The 9,669-nt window shown below is 47.6% G+C and overlaps 25 non-coding genes across 25 annotated transcripts; 13 read left to right on the top strand and 12 right to left on the bottom strand.

Moving 5' to 3' along the window:
- Positions 1 to 109: 109 nt before the first annotated feature.
- Positions 110 to 182, bottom strand: trnav-uac (transfer RNA valine (anticodon UAC)). Its single transcript has one exon. It is a non-coding gene; the product is annotated as a tRNA-Val (tRNA).
- A 120-nt stretch (positions 183 to 302) lies between these two features.
- On the top strand, positions 303 to 374 carry trnag-ucc (transfer RNA glycine (anticodon UCC)). The gene has a single exon. It is a non-coding gene; the product is annotated as a tRNA-Gly (tRNA).
- Positions 375 to 792: 418 nt separating this feature from the next.
- On the top strand, positions 793 to 865 carry trnaa-agc (transfer RNA alanine (anticodon AGC)). Its single transcript has one exon. It is a non-coding gene; the product is annotated as a tRNA-Ala (tRNA).
- A 488-nt stretch (positions 866 to 1,353) lies between these two features.
- Positions 1,354 to 1,426, bottom strand: trnav-uac (transfer RNA valine (anticodon UAC)). The gene has a single exon. It is a non-coding gene; the product is annotated as a tRNA-Val (tRNA).
- Positions 1,427 to 1,697: 271 nt separating this feature from the next.
- Positions 1,698 to 1,769, bottom strand: trnad-guc (transfer RNA aspartic acid (anticodon GUC)). Its single transcript has one exon. It is a non-coding gene; the product is annotated as a tRNA-Asp (tRNA).
- A 267-nt stretch (positions 1,770 to 2,036) lies between these two features.
- Positions 2,037 to 2,109, top strand: trnaa-agc (transfer RNA alanine (anticodon AGC)). Its single transcript has one exon. It is a non-coding gene; the product is annotated as a tRNA-Ala (tRNA).
- Positions 2,110 to 2,270: 161 nt separating this feature from the next.
- trnai-aau (transfer RNA isoleucine (anticodon AAU)) lies at positions 2,271 to 2,344 on the bottom strand. The gene has a single exon. It is a non-coding gene; the product is annotated as a tRNA-Ile (tRNA).
- Positions 2,345 to 2,789: 445 nt separating this feature from the next.
- On the top strand, positions 2,790 to 2,861 carry trnag-ucc (transfer RNA glycine (anticodon UCC)). Its single transcript has one exon. It is a non-coding gene; the product is annotated as a tRNA-Gly (tRNA).
- Positions 2,862 to 3,279: 418 nt separating this feature from the next.
- On the top strand, positions 3,280 to 3,352 carry trnaa-agc (transfer RNA alanine (anticodon AGC)). Its single transcript has one exon. It is a non-coding gene; the product is annotated as a tRNA-Ala (tRNA).
- A 161-nt stretch (positions 3,353 to 3,513) lies between these two features.
- On the bottom strand, positions 3,514 to 3,587 carry trnai-aau (transfer RNA isoleucine (anticodon AAU)). Its single transcript has one exon. It is a non-coding gene; the product is annotated as a tRNA-Ile (tRNA).
- Positions 3,588 to 3,841: 254 nt separating this feature from the next.
- On the bottom strand, positions 3,842 to 3,914 carry trnav-uac (transfer RNA valine (anticodon UAC)). The gene has a single exon. It is a non-coding gene; the product is annotated as a tRNA-Val (tRNA).
- Positions 3,915 to 4,034: 120 nt separating this feature from the next.
- On the top strand, positions 4,035 to 4,106 carry trnag-ucc (transfer RNA glycine (anticodon UCC)). Its single transcript has one exon. It is a non-coding gene; the product is annotated as a tRNA-Gly (tRNA).
- A 418-nt stretch (positions 4,107 to 4,524) lies between these two features.
- On the top strand, positions 4,525 to 4,597 carry trnaa-agc (transfer RNA alanine (anticodon AGC)). Its single transcript has one exon. It is a non-coding gene; the product is annotated as a tRNA-Ala (tRNA).
- A 488-nt stretch (positions 4,598 to 5,085) lies between these two features.
- On the bottom strand, positions 5,086 to 5,158 carry trnav-uac (transfer RNA valine (anticodon UAC)). The gene has a single exon. It is a non-coding gene; the product is annotated as a tRNA-Val (tRNA).
- Positions 5,159 to 5,768: 610 nt separating this feature from the next.
- Positions 5,769 to 5,841, top strand: trnaa-agc (transfer RNA alanine (anticodon AGC)). The gene has a single exon. It is a non-coding gene; the product is annotated as a tRNA-Ala (tRNA).
- A 161-nt stretch (positions 5,842 to 6,002) lies between these two features.
- Positions 6,003 to 6,076, bottom strand: trnai-aau (transfer RNA isoleucine (anticodon AAU)). Its single transcript has one exon. It is a non-coding gene; the product is annotated as a tRNA-Ile (tRNA).
- A 935-nt stretch (positions 6,077 to 7,011) lies between these two features.
- On the top strand, positions 7,012 to 7,084 carry trnaa-agc (transfer RNA alanine (anticodon AGC)). The gene has a single exon. It is a non-coding gene; the product is annotated as a tRNA-Ala (tRNA).
- Positions 7,085 to 7,246: 162 nt separating this feature from the next.
- Positions 7,247 to 7,320, bottom strand: trnai-aau (transfer RNA isoleucine (anticodon AAU)). Its single transcript has one exon. It is a non-coding gene; the product is annotated as a tRNA-Ile (tRNA).
- A 254-nt stretch (positions 7,321 to 7,574) lies between these two features.
- On the bottom strand, positions 7,575 to 7,647 carry trnav-uac (transfer RNA valine (anticodon UAC)). The gene has a single exon. It is a non-coding gene; the product is annotated as a tRNA-Val (tRNA).
- A 120-nt stretch (positions 7,648 to 7,767) lies between these two features.
- trnag-ucc (transfer RNA glycine (anticodon UCC)) lies at positions 7,768 to 7,839 on the top strand. The gene has a single exon. It is a non-coding gene; the product is annotated as a tRNA-Gly (tRNA).
- A 418-nt stretch (positions 7,840 to 8,257) lies between these two features.
- trnaa-agc (transfer RNA alanine (anticodon AGC)) lies at positions 8,258 to 8,330 on the top strand. Its single transcript has one exon. It is a non-coding gene; the product is annotated as a tRNA-Ala (tRNA).
- Positions 8,331 to 8,491: 161 nt separating this feature from the next.
- trnai-aau (transfer RNA isoleucine (anticodon AAU)) lies at positions 8,492 to 8,565 on the bottom strand. Its single transcript has one exon. It is a non-coding gene; the product is annotated as a tRNA-Ile (tRNA).
- A 254-nt stretch (positions 8,566 to 8,819) lies between these two features.
- On the bottom strand, positions 8,820 to 8,892 carry trnav-uac (transfer RNA valine (anticodon UAC)). The gene has a single exon. It is a non-coding gene; the product is annotated as a tRNA-Val (tRNA).
- Positions 8,893 to 9,012: 120 nt separating this feature from the next.
- trnag-ucc (transfer RNA glycine (anticodon UCC)) lies at positions 9,013 to 9,084 on the top strand. Its single transcript has one exon. It is a non-coding gene; the product is annotated as a tRNA-Gly (tRNA).
- Positions 9,085 to 9,502: 418 nt separating this feature from the next.
- On the top strand, positions 9,503 to 9,575 carry trnaa-agc (transfer RNA alanine (anticodon AGC)). Its single transcript has one exon. It is a non-coding gene; the product is annotated as a tRNA-Ala (tRNA).
- Positions 9,576 to 9,669: the final 94 nt, after the last annotated feature.

Genomic DNA, 9,669 nt, shown 5'->3' with positions numbered 1-9,669 from the left:
CAATTGTCTTAATAAGGCCTAACACAAAATATAGATTGTTCCCATCTACTAATGAGGTGTGATGACAGGCTTGCCCATAGTGTCAGACAAAAGACAAGAACTAAAGGCATGTTTCTGCCTGGTTTCGAACCAGGGACCTTTCGCGTGTAAGGCGAACGTGATGACCACTACACTACAGAAACCACAATTTTCCACCAAGCGTGCATGTGTCCCGCAGTGGAAATGACAGAGTTTGGTCATCTTTCCCAGGGGAAAATTTGCACTGAGGGTCTTTCAGCAAAACAATGGTGTGCTTGTTTGTGGCGTTGGTGGTATAGTGGTGAGCATAGCTGCCTTCCAAGCAGTTGACCCGGGTTCGATTCCCGGCCAACGCATTGCCTTTAGCGCGTCGCACCTTGCTGCTCCAAAACCGTTTCAGGTTTTTCGGCCGTAGGTTCAGAAAAAACATATTCTCTCCCCGTCGGGAAATCGAACCCCGGTCTTCCGCGTGACAGGCGGAGATACTGTCCACTATACTAACGAGGAAGCTGTGTGCAGCTGAATCTCTGCAACATGCAAATGGTAATACTGCCCCCTTCTCAATCTTCACAGAAGGTGTGTGTGTTCTTGTACCTTTTTCATTAGGGAATGCATGGTGAGTGAGCTTGTCAGTGATGTGAAGTCCCAGAAACCTGAAACTGTGCATAGTTCTCCCTGTGCTACTGCTGAAGTGAGTCACCTCTGATCAACATGCTTCAGCCTTCTAAATGTTATGCTGTTGTCATGAGAGGCTAACAGCTCCTGTTTCTTCAAGGGGAATTAGCTCAAATGGTAGAGCGCTCGCTTAGCATGCGAGAGGTAGCGGGATCGATGCCCGCATTCTCCAACGAAGGTTTGGACTGTGTGAATGCCACTGAGAACAGCTTTAAAAACTATAAGTTTGAGTATATAACTTCAGTGTACGTTATTTACCTGATTCACCATTTGCCTCTGCTTGACAGATGACCGTCTGAAAGCATGATATAGCAAAACAAAGAGAAGAACTTTTGGCCCGTACGGGGATCGAACCCGCGACCTTGGCGTTATTAGCACCATGCTCTAACCAACTGAGCTAACCGGCCCACAGTTGATAGCGGAACCCTTCAGGCATGACGGATGAATGTCCACCAGGTGTAATTGTTTTATTCTGTTTTTTTCCACATCCGAAGGCAAGCGCAGAAGGCACAACAACAGCACGGGGATGGCATGATTGCTTCCTGTGCTCGCAATTGTCTTAATAAGGCCTAACACAAAATATAGATTGTTCCCATCTACTAATGAGGTGTGATGACAGGCTTGCCCATAGTGTCAGACAAAAGACAAGAACTAAAGGCATGTTTCTGCCTGGTTTCGAACCAGGGACCTTTCGCGTGTAAGGCGAACGTGATGACCACTACACTACAGAAACCACAATTTTCCACCAAGCGTGCATGTGTCCCGCAGTGGAAATGACAGAGTTTGGTCATCTTTCCCAGGGGAAAATTTACACTGAGGGTCTTTCAGCAAAACAATGGTGTGCTTTTTTGTGGCGTTGGTGGTATAGTGGTGAGCATAGCTGCCTTCCAAGCAGTTGACCCGGGTTCAATTCCCGGCCAACGCATTGCCTTTAGCGCGTCGCACCTTGCTGATCCAAAACCTTTTCAGGTTTTTCGGCCGTAGGTTCAGAAAAAACATATTCTCTCCCCGTCGGGGAATCGAACCCCGGTCTTCCGCGTGACAGGCGGAGATACTGTCCACTATACTAACGAGGAAGCTGTGTGCAGCTGAATCTCTGCAACATGCAACAGGTAATACTGGCCCCTTCTCAATCTTCACAGAAGGTGTGTGTGTTCTTGTGCCTTTTTCATTAGGGAATGCATGGTGAGTGAGCTTGTCAGTGATGTGAAGTCCCAGAAACCTGAAACTGTGCATAGTTCTCCCTGTGCTACTGCTGAAGTGAGTCACCTCTGATCAACATGCTTCAGCCTTCTAAATGTTATGCTGTTGTCATGAGAGGCTAACAGCTCCTGTTTCTTCAAGGGGAATTAGCTCAAATGGTAGAGCGCTCGCTTAGCATGCGAGAGGTAGCGGGATCGATGCCCGCATTCTCCAACGAAGGTTTTGACTGTGTGAATGCCACTGAGAACAGCTTTAAAAACTGTAAGTTTGAGTGTATAACTTCAGTGTACGTTATTTACCTGACTCACCATTTGCCTCTGCTTGACAGATGACCGTCTGAAAGCATGATATAGCAAAACAAAGAGAAGAACTTTTGGCCCGTACGGGGATCGAACCCGCGACCTTGGCGTTATTAGCACCACGCTCTAACCAACTGAGCTAACCGGCCCACAGTTGATAGCAGAACCCTTCAGGCATGACGGATGAATGTCCACCAGGTGTAATTGTTTTATTCTGTTTTTTCCACATCCGAAGCCAAGCGCAGAAGGCACAACAACAGCACGGGGATGGCATGATTGCTTCCTGTGCTCGCAATTGTCTTAATAAGGCCTAACACAAAATATAGATTGTTCCCATCTACTAATGAGGTGTGATGACAGGCTTTGCCATAGTGTCAGACAAAAGACAAGAACTAAAGGCATGTTTCTGCCTGGTTTCGAGCCAGGGACCTTTCGCGTGTAAGGCGAACGTAATGACCACTACACTACAGAAACCACAATTTTCCACCAAGCGTGCATGTGTCCCGCAGTGGAAATGACAGAGTTTGGTCATCTTTCCCAGGGGAAAATTTGCACTGAGGGTCTTTCAGCAAAACAATGGTGTGCTTGTTTGTGGCGTTGGTGGTATAGTGGTGAGCATAGCTGCCTTCCAAGCAGTTGACCCGGGTTCGATTCCCGGCCAACGCATTGCCTTTAGCGCGTCGCACCTTGCTGCTCCAAAACCGTTTCAGGTTTTTCGGCCGTAGGTTCAGAAAAAACATATTCTCTCCCCGTCGGGAAATCGAACCCCGGTCTTCCGCGTGACAGGCGGAGATACTGTCCACTATACTAACGAGGAAGCTGTGTGCAGCTGAATCTCTGCAACATGCAAATGGTAATACTGCCCCCTTCTCAATCTTCACAGAAGGTGTGTGTGTTCTTGTACCTTTTTCATTAGGGAATGCATGGTGAGTGAGCTTGTCAGTGATGTGAAGTCCCAGAAACCTGAAACTGTGCATAGTTCTCCCTGTGCTACTGCTGAAGTGAGTCACCTCTGATCAACATGCTTCAGCCTTCTAAATGTTATGCTGTTGTCATGAGAGGCTAACAGCTCCTGTTTCTTCAAGGGGAATTAGCTCAAATGGTAGAGCGCTCGCTTAGCATGCGAGAGGTAGCGGGATCGATGCCCGCATTCTCCAACGAAGGTTTTGACTGTGTGAATGCCACTGAGAACAGCTTTAAAAACTGTAAGTTTGAGTGTATAACTTCAGTGTACGTTATTTACCTGACTCACCATTTGCCTCTGCTTGACAGATGACCGTCTGAAAGCATGATATAGCAAAACAAAGAGAAGAACTTTTGGCCCGTACGGGAATCGAACCCGCGACCTTGGCGTTATTAGCACCACGCTCTAACCAACTGAGCTAACCGGCCCACAGTTGATAGCGGAACCCTTCAGGCATGACGGATGAATGTCCACCAGGTGTAATTGTTTTATTCTGTTTTTTTTCCACATCCGAAGCCGAGCGCAGAAGGCACAACAACAGCACGGGGATGGCATGATTGCTTCCTGTGCTCGCAATTGTCTTAATAAGGCCTAACACAAAATATAGATTGTTCCCATCTACTAATGAGGTGTGATGACAGGCTTGCCCATAGTGTCAGACAAAAGACAAGAACTAAAGGCATGTTTCTGCCTGGTTTCGAACCAGGGACCTTTCGCGTGTAAGGCGAACGTGATGACCACTACACTACAGAAACCACAATTTTCCACCAAGCGTGCATGTGTCCCGCAGTGGAAATGACAGAGTTTGGTCATCTTTCCCAGGGGAAAATTTGCACTGAGGGTCTTTCAGCAAAACAATGGTGTGCTTGTTTGTGGCGTTGGTGGTATAGTGGTGAGCATAGCTGCCTTCCAAGCAGTTGACCCGGGTTCGATTCCCGGCCAACGCATTGCCTTTAGCGCGTCGCACCTTGCTGCTCCAAAACCGTTTCAGGTTTTTCGGCCGTAGGTTCAGAAAAAACATATTCTCTCCCCGTCGGGAAATCGAACCCCGGTCTTCCGCGTGACAGGCGGAGATACTGTCCACTATACTAACGAGGAAGCTGTGTGCAGCTGAATCTCTGCAACATGCAAATGGTAATACTGCCCCCTTCTCAATCTTCACAGAAGGTGTGTGTGTTCTTGTACCTTTTTCATTAGGGAATGCATGGTGAGTGAGCTTGTCAGTGATGTGAAGTCCCAGAAACCTGAAACTGTGCATAGTTCTCCCTGTGCTACTGCTGAAGTGAGTCACCTCTGATCAACATGCTTCAGCCTTCTAAATGTTATGCTGTTGTCATGAGAGGCTAACAGCTCCTGTTTCTTCAAGGGGAATTAGCTCAAATGGTAGAGCGCTCGCTTAGCATGCGAGAGGTAGCGGGATCGATGCCCGCATTCTCCAACGAAGGTTTGGACTGTGTGAATGCCACTGAGAACAGCTTTAAAAACTATAAGTTTGAGTATATAACTTCAGTGTACGTTATTTACCTGATTCACCATTTGCCTCTGCTTGACAGATGACCGTCTGAAAGCATGATATAGCAAAACAAAGAGAAGAACTTTTGGCCCGTACGGGGATCGAACCCGCGACCTTGGCGTTATTAGCACCATGCTCTAACCAACTGAGCTAACCGGCCCACAGTTGATAGCGGAACCCTTCAGGCATGACGGATGAATGTCCACCAGGTGTAATTGTTTTATTCTGTTTTTTTCCACATCCGAAGGCAAGCGCAGAAGGCACAACAACAGCACGGGGATGGCATGATTGCTTCCTGTGCTCGCAATTGTCTTAATAAGGCCTAACACAAAATATAGATTGTTCCCATCTACTAATGAGGTGTGATGACAGGCTTGCCCATAGTGTCAGACAAAAGACAAGAACTAAAGGCATGTTTCTGCCTGGTTTCGAACCAGGGACCTTTCGCGTGTAAGGCGAACGTGATGACCACTACACTACAGAAACCACAATTTTCCACCAAGCGTGCATGTGTCCCGCAGTGGAAATGACAGAGTTTGGTCATCTTTCCCAGGGGAAAATTTACACTGAGGGTCTTTCAGCAAAACAATGGTGTGCTTTTTTGTGGCGTTGGTGGTATAGTGGTGAGCATAGCTGCCTTCCAAGCAGTTGACCCGGGTTCAATTCCCGGCCAACGCATTGCCTTTAGCGCGTCGCACCTTGCTGATCCAAAACCTTTTCAGGTTTTTCGGCCGTAGGTTCAGAAAAAACATATTCTCTCCCCGTCGGGGAATCAAACCCCGGTCTTCCGCGTGACAGGCGGAGATACTGTCCACTATACTAACGAGGAAGCTGTGTGCAGCTGAATCTCTGCAACATGCAACAGGTAATACTGGCCCCTTCTCAATCTTCACAGAAGGTGTGTGTGTTCTTGTGCCTTTTTCATTAGGGAATGCATGGTGAGTGAGCTTGTCAGTGATGTGAAGTCCCAGAAACCTGAAACTGTGCATAGTTCTCCCTGTGCTACTGCTGAAGTGAGTCACCTCTGATCAACATGCTTCAGCCTTCTAAATGTTATGCTGTTGTCATGAGAGGCTAACAGCTCCTGTTTCTTCAAGGGGAATTAGCTCAAATGGTAGAGCGCTCGCTTAGCATGCGAGAGGTAGCGGGATCGATGCCCGCATTCTCCAACGAAGGTTTTGACTGTGTGAATGCCACTGAGAACAGCTTTAAAAACTGTAAGTTTGAGTGTATAACTTCAGTGTACGTTATTTACCTGATTCACCATTTGCCTCTGCTTGACAGATGACCGTCTGAAAGCATGATATAGCAAAACAAAGAGAAGAACTTTTGGCCCGTACGGGGATCGAACCCGCGACCTTGGCGTTATTAGCACCACGCTCTAACCAACTGAGCTAACCGGCCCACAGTTGATAGCGAAACCCTTCAGGCATGACGGATGAATGTCCACCAGGTGTAATTGTTTTATTCTGTTTTTTCCACATCCGAAGGCAAGCGCAGAAGGCACAGCAACAGCACGGGGATGGCATGATTGCTTCCTGTGCTCGCAATTGTCTTAATAAGGCCTAACACAAAATATAGATTGTTCCCATCTACTAATGAGGTGTGATGACAGGCTTGCCCATAGTGTCAGACAAAAGACAAGAACTAAAGGCATGTTTCTGCCTGGTTTCGAACCCGGGACCTTTCGCGTGTAAGGCGAACGTGATGACCACTACACTACAGAAACCACAATTTTCCACCAAGCGTGCATGTGTCCCGCAGTGGAAATGACAGAGTTTGGTCATCTTTCCCAGGGGAAAATTTACACTGAGGGTCTTTCAGCAAAACAATGGTGTGCTTGTTTGTGGCGTTGGTGGTATTGTGGTGAGCATAGCTGCCTTCCAAGCAGTTGACCCGGGTTCGATTCCCGGCCAACGCATTGCCTTTAGCGCGTCGCACCTTGCTGATCCAAAACCTTTTCAGGTTTTTCGGCCGTAGGTTCAGAAAAAACATATTCTCTCCCCATCGGGGAATCGAACCCCGGTCTTCCGCGTGACAGGCGGAGATACTGTCCACTATACTAACGAGGAAGCTGTGTGCAGCTGAATCTCTGCAACATGCAACAGGTAATACTGGCCCCTTCTCAATCTTCACAGAAGGTGTGTGTGTTCTTGTGCCTTTTTCATTAGGGAATGCATGGTGAGTGAGCTTGTCAGTGATGTGAAGTCCCAGAAACCTGAAACTGTGCATAGTTCTCCCTGTGCTACTGCTGAAGTGAGTCACCTCTGATCAACATGCTTCAGCCTTCTAAATGTTATGCTGTTGTCATGAGAGGCTAACAGCTCCTGTTTCTTCAAGGGGAATTAGCTCAAATGGTAGAGCGCTCGCTTAGCATGCGAGAGGTAGCGGGATCGATGCCCGCATTCTCCAACGAAGGTTTTGACTGTGTGAATGCCACTGAGAACAGCTTTAAAAACTATAAGTTTGAGTGTATAACTTCAGTGTACGTTATTTACCTGATTCACCATTTGCCTCTGCTTGACAAGATGGCCGTCTGAAAGCATGATATAGCAAAACAAAGAGAAGAACTTTTGGCCCGTACGGGGATCGAACCCGCGACCTTGGCGTTATTAGCACCACGCTCTAACCAACTGAGCTAACCGGCCCACAGTTGATAGCGGAACCCTTCAGGCATGACGGATGAATGTCCACCAGGTGTAATTGTTTTATTCTGTTTTTTTTCCACATCCGAAGCCGAGCGCAGAAGGCACAACAACAGCACGGGGATGGCATGATTGCTTCCTGTGCTCGCAATTGTCTTAATAAGGCCTAACACAAAATATAGATTGTTCCCATCTACTAATGAGGTGTGATGACAGGCTTGCCCATAGTGTCAGACAAAAGACAAGAACTAAAGGCATGTTTCTGCCTGGTTTCGAACCAGGGACCTTTCGCGTGTAAGGCGAACGTGATGACCACTACACTACAGAAACCACAATTTTCCACCAAGCGTGCATGTGTCCCGCAGTGGAAATGACAGAGTTTGGTCATCTTTCCCAGGGGAAAATTTGCACTGAGGGTCTTTCAGCAAAACAATGGTGTGCTTGTTTGTGGCGTTGGTGGTATAGTGGTGAGCATAGCTGCCTTCCAAGCAGTTGACCCGGGTTCGATTCCCGGCCAACGCATTGCCTTTAGCGCGTCGCACCTTGCTGCTCCAAAACCGTTTCAGGTTTTTCGGCCGTAGGTTCAGAAAAAACATATTCTCTCCCCGTCGGGAAATCGAACCCCGGTCTTCCGCGTGACAGGCGGAGATACTGTCCACTATACTAACGAGGAAGCTGTGTGCAGCTGAATCTCTGCAACATGCAAATGGTAATACTGCCCCCTTCTCAATCTTCACAGAAGGTGTGTGTGTTCTTGTACCTTTTTCATTAGGGAATGCATGGTGAGTGAGCTTGTCAGTGATGTGAAGTCCCAGAAACCTGAAACTGTGCATAGTTCTCCCTGTGCTACTGCTGAAGTGAGTCACCTCTGATCAACATGCTTCAGCCTTCTAAATGTTATGCTGTTGTCATGAGAGGCTAACAGCTCCTGTTTCTTCAAGGGGAATTAGCTCAAATGGTAGAGCGCTCGCTTAGCATGCGAGAGGTAGCGGGATCGATGCCCGCATTCTCCAACGAAGGTTTTGACTGTGTGAATGCCACTGAGAACAGCTTTAAAAACTGTAAGTTTGAGTGTATAACTTCAGTGTACGTTATTTACCTGACTCACCATTTGCCTCTGCTTGACAGATGACCGTCTGAAAGCATGATATAGCAAAACAAAGAGAAGAACTTTTGGCCCGTACGGGAATCGAACCCGCGACCTTGGCGTTATTAGCACCACGCTCTAACCAACTGAGCTAACCGGCCCACAGTTGATAGCGGAACCCTTCAGGCATGACGGATGAATGTCCACCAGGTGTAATTGTTTTATTCTGTTTTTTTTCCACATCCGAAGCCGAGCGCAGAAGGCACAACAACAGCACGGGGATGGCATGATTGCTTCCTGTGCTCGCAATTGTCTTAATAAGGCCTAACACAAAATATAGATTGTTCCCATCTACTAATGAGGTGTGATGACAGGCTTGCCCATAGTGTCAGACAAAAGACAAGAACTAAAGGCATGTTTCTGCCTGGTTTCGAACCAGGGACCTTTCGCGTGTAAGGCGAACGTGATGACCACTACACTACAGAAACCACAATTTTCCACCAAGCGTGCATGTGTCCCGCAGTGGAAATGACAGAGTTTGGTCATCTTTCCCAGGGGAAAATTTGCACTGAGGGTCTTTCAGCAAAACAATGGTGTGCTTGTTTGTGGCGTTGGTGGTATAGTGGTGAGCATAGCTGCCTTCCAAGCAGTTGACCCGGGTTCGATTCCCGGCCAACGCATTGCCTTTAGCGCGTCGCACCTTGCTGCTCCAAAACCGTTTCAGGTTTTTCGGCCGTAGGTTCAGAAAAAACATATTCTCTCCCCGTCGGGAAATCGAACCCCGGTCTTCCGCGTGACAGGCGGAGATACTGTCCACTATACTAACGAGGAAGCTGTGTGCAGCTGAATCTCTGCAACATGCAAATGGTAATACTGCCCCCTTCTCAATCTTCACAGAAGGTGTGTGTGTTCTTGTACCTTTTTCATTAGGGAATGCATGGTGAGTGAGCTTGTCAGTGATGTGAAGTCCCAGAAACCTGAAACTGTGCATAGTTCTCCCTGTGCTACTGCTGAAGTGAGTCACCTCTGATCAACATGCTTCAGCCTTCTAAATGTTATGCTGTTGTCATGAGAGGCTAACAGCTCCTGTTTCTTCAAGGGGAATTAGCTCAAATGGTAGAGCGCTCGCTTAGCATGCGAGAGGTAGCGGGATCGATGCCCGCATTCTCCAACGAAGGTTTGGACTGTGTGAATGCCACTGAGAACAGCTTTAAAAACTATAAGTTTGAGTATATAACTTCAGTGTACGTTATTTACCTGATTCA

The sequence above is a fragment of the Astyanax mexicanus genome, unplaced genomic scaffold (assembly GCF_023375975.1).
Source record: "Astyanax mexicanus isolate ESR-SI-001 unplaced genomic scaffold, AstMex3_surface scaffold_31, whole genome shotgun sequence".
In the NCBI taxonomy this organism is placed as follows: domain Eukaryota; kingdom Metazoa; phylum Chordata; class Actinopteri; order Characiformes; family Acestrorhamphidae; genus Astyanax; species Astyanax mexicanus.
Note: the sequence above shows the minus strand (reverse complement) of the source record. Positions and strands in the feature narration are given on the sequence as shown.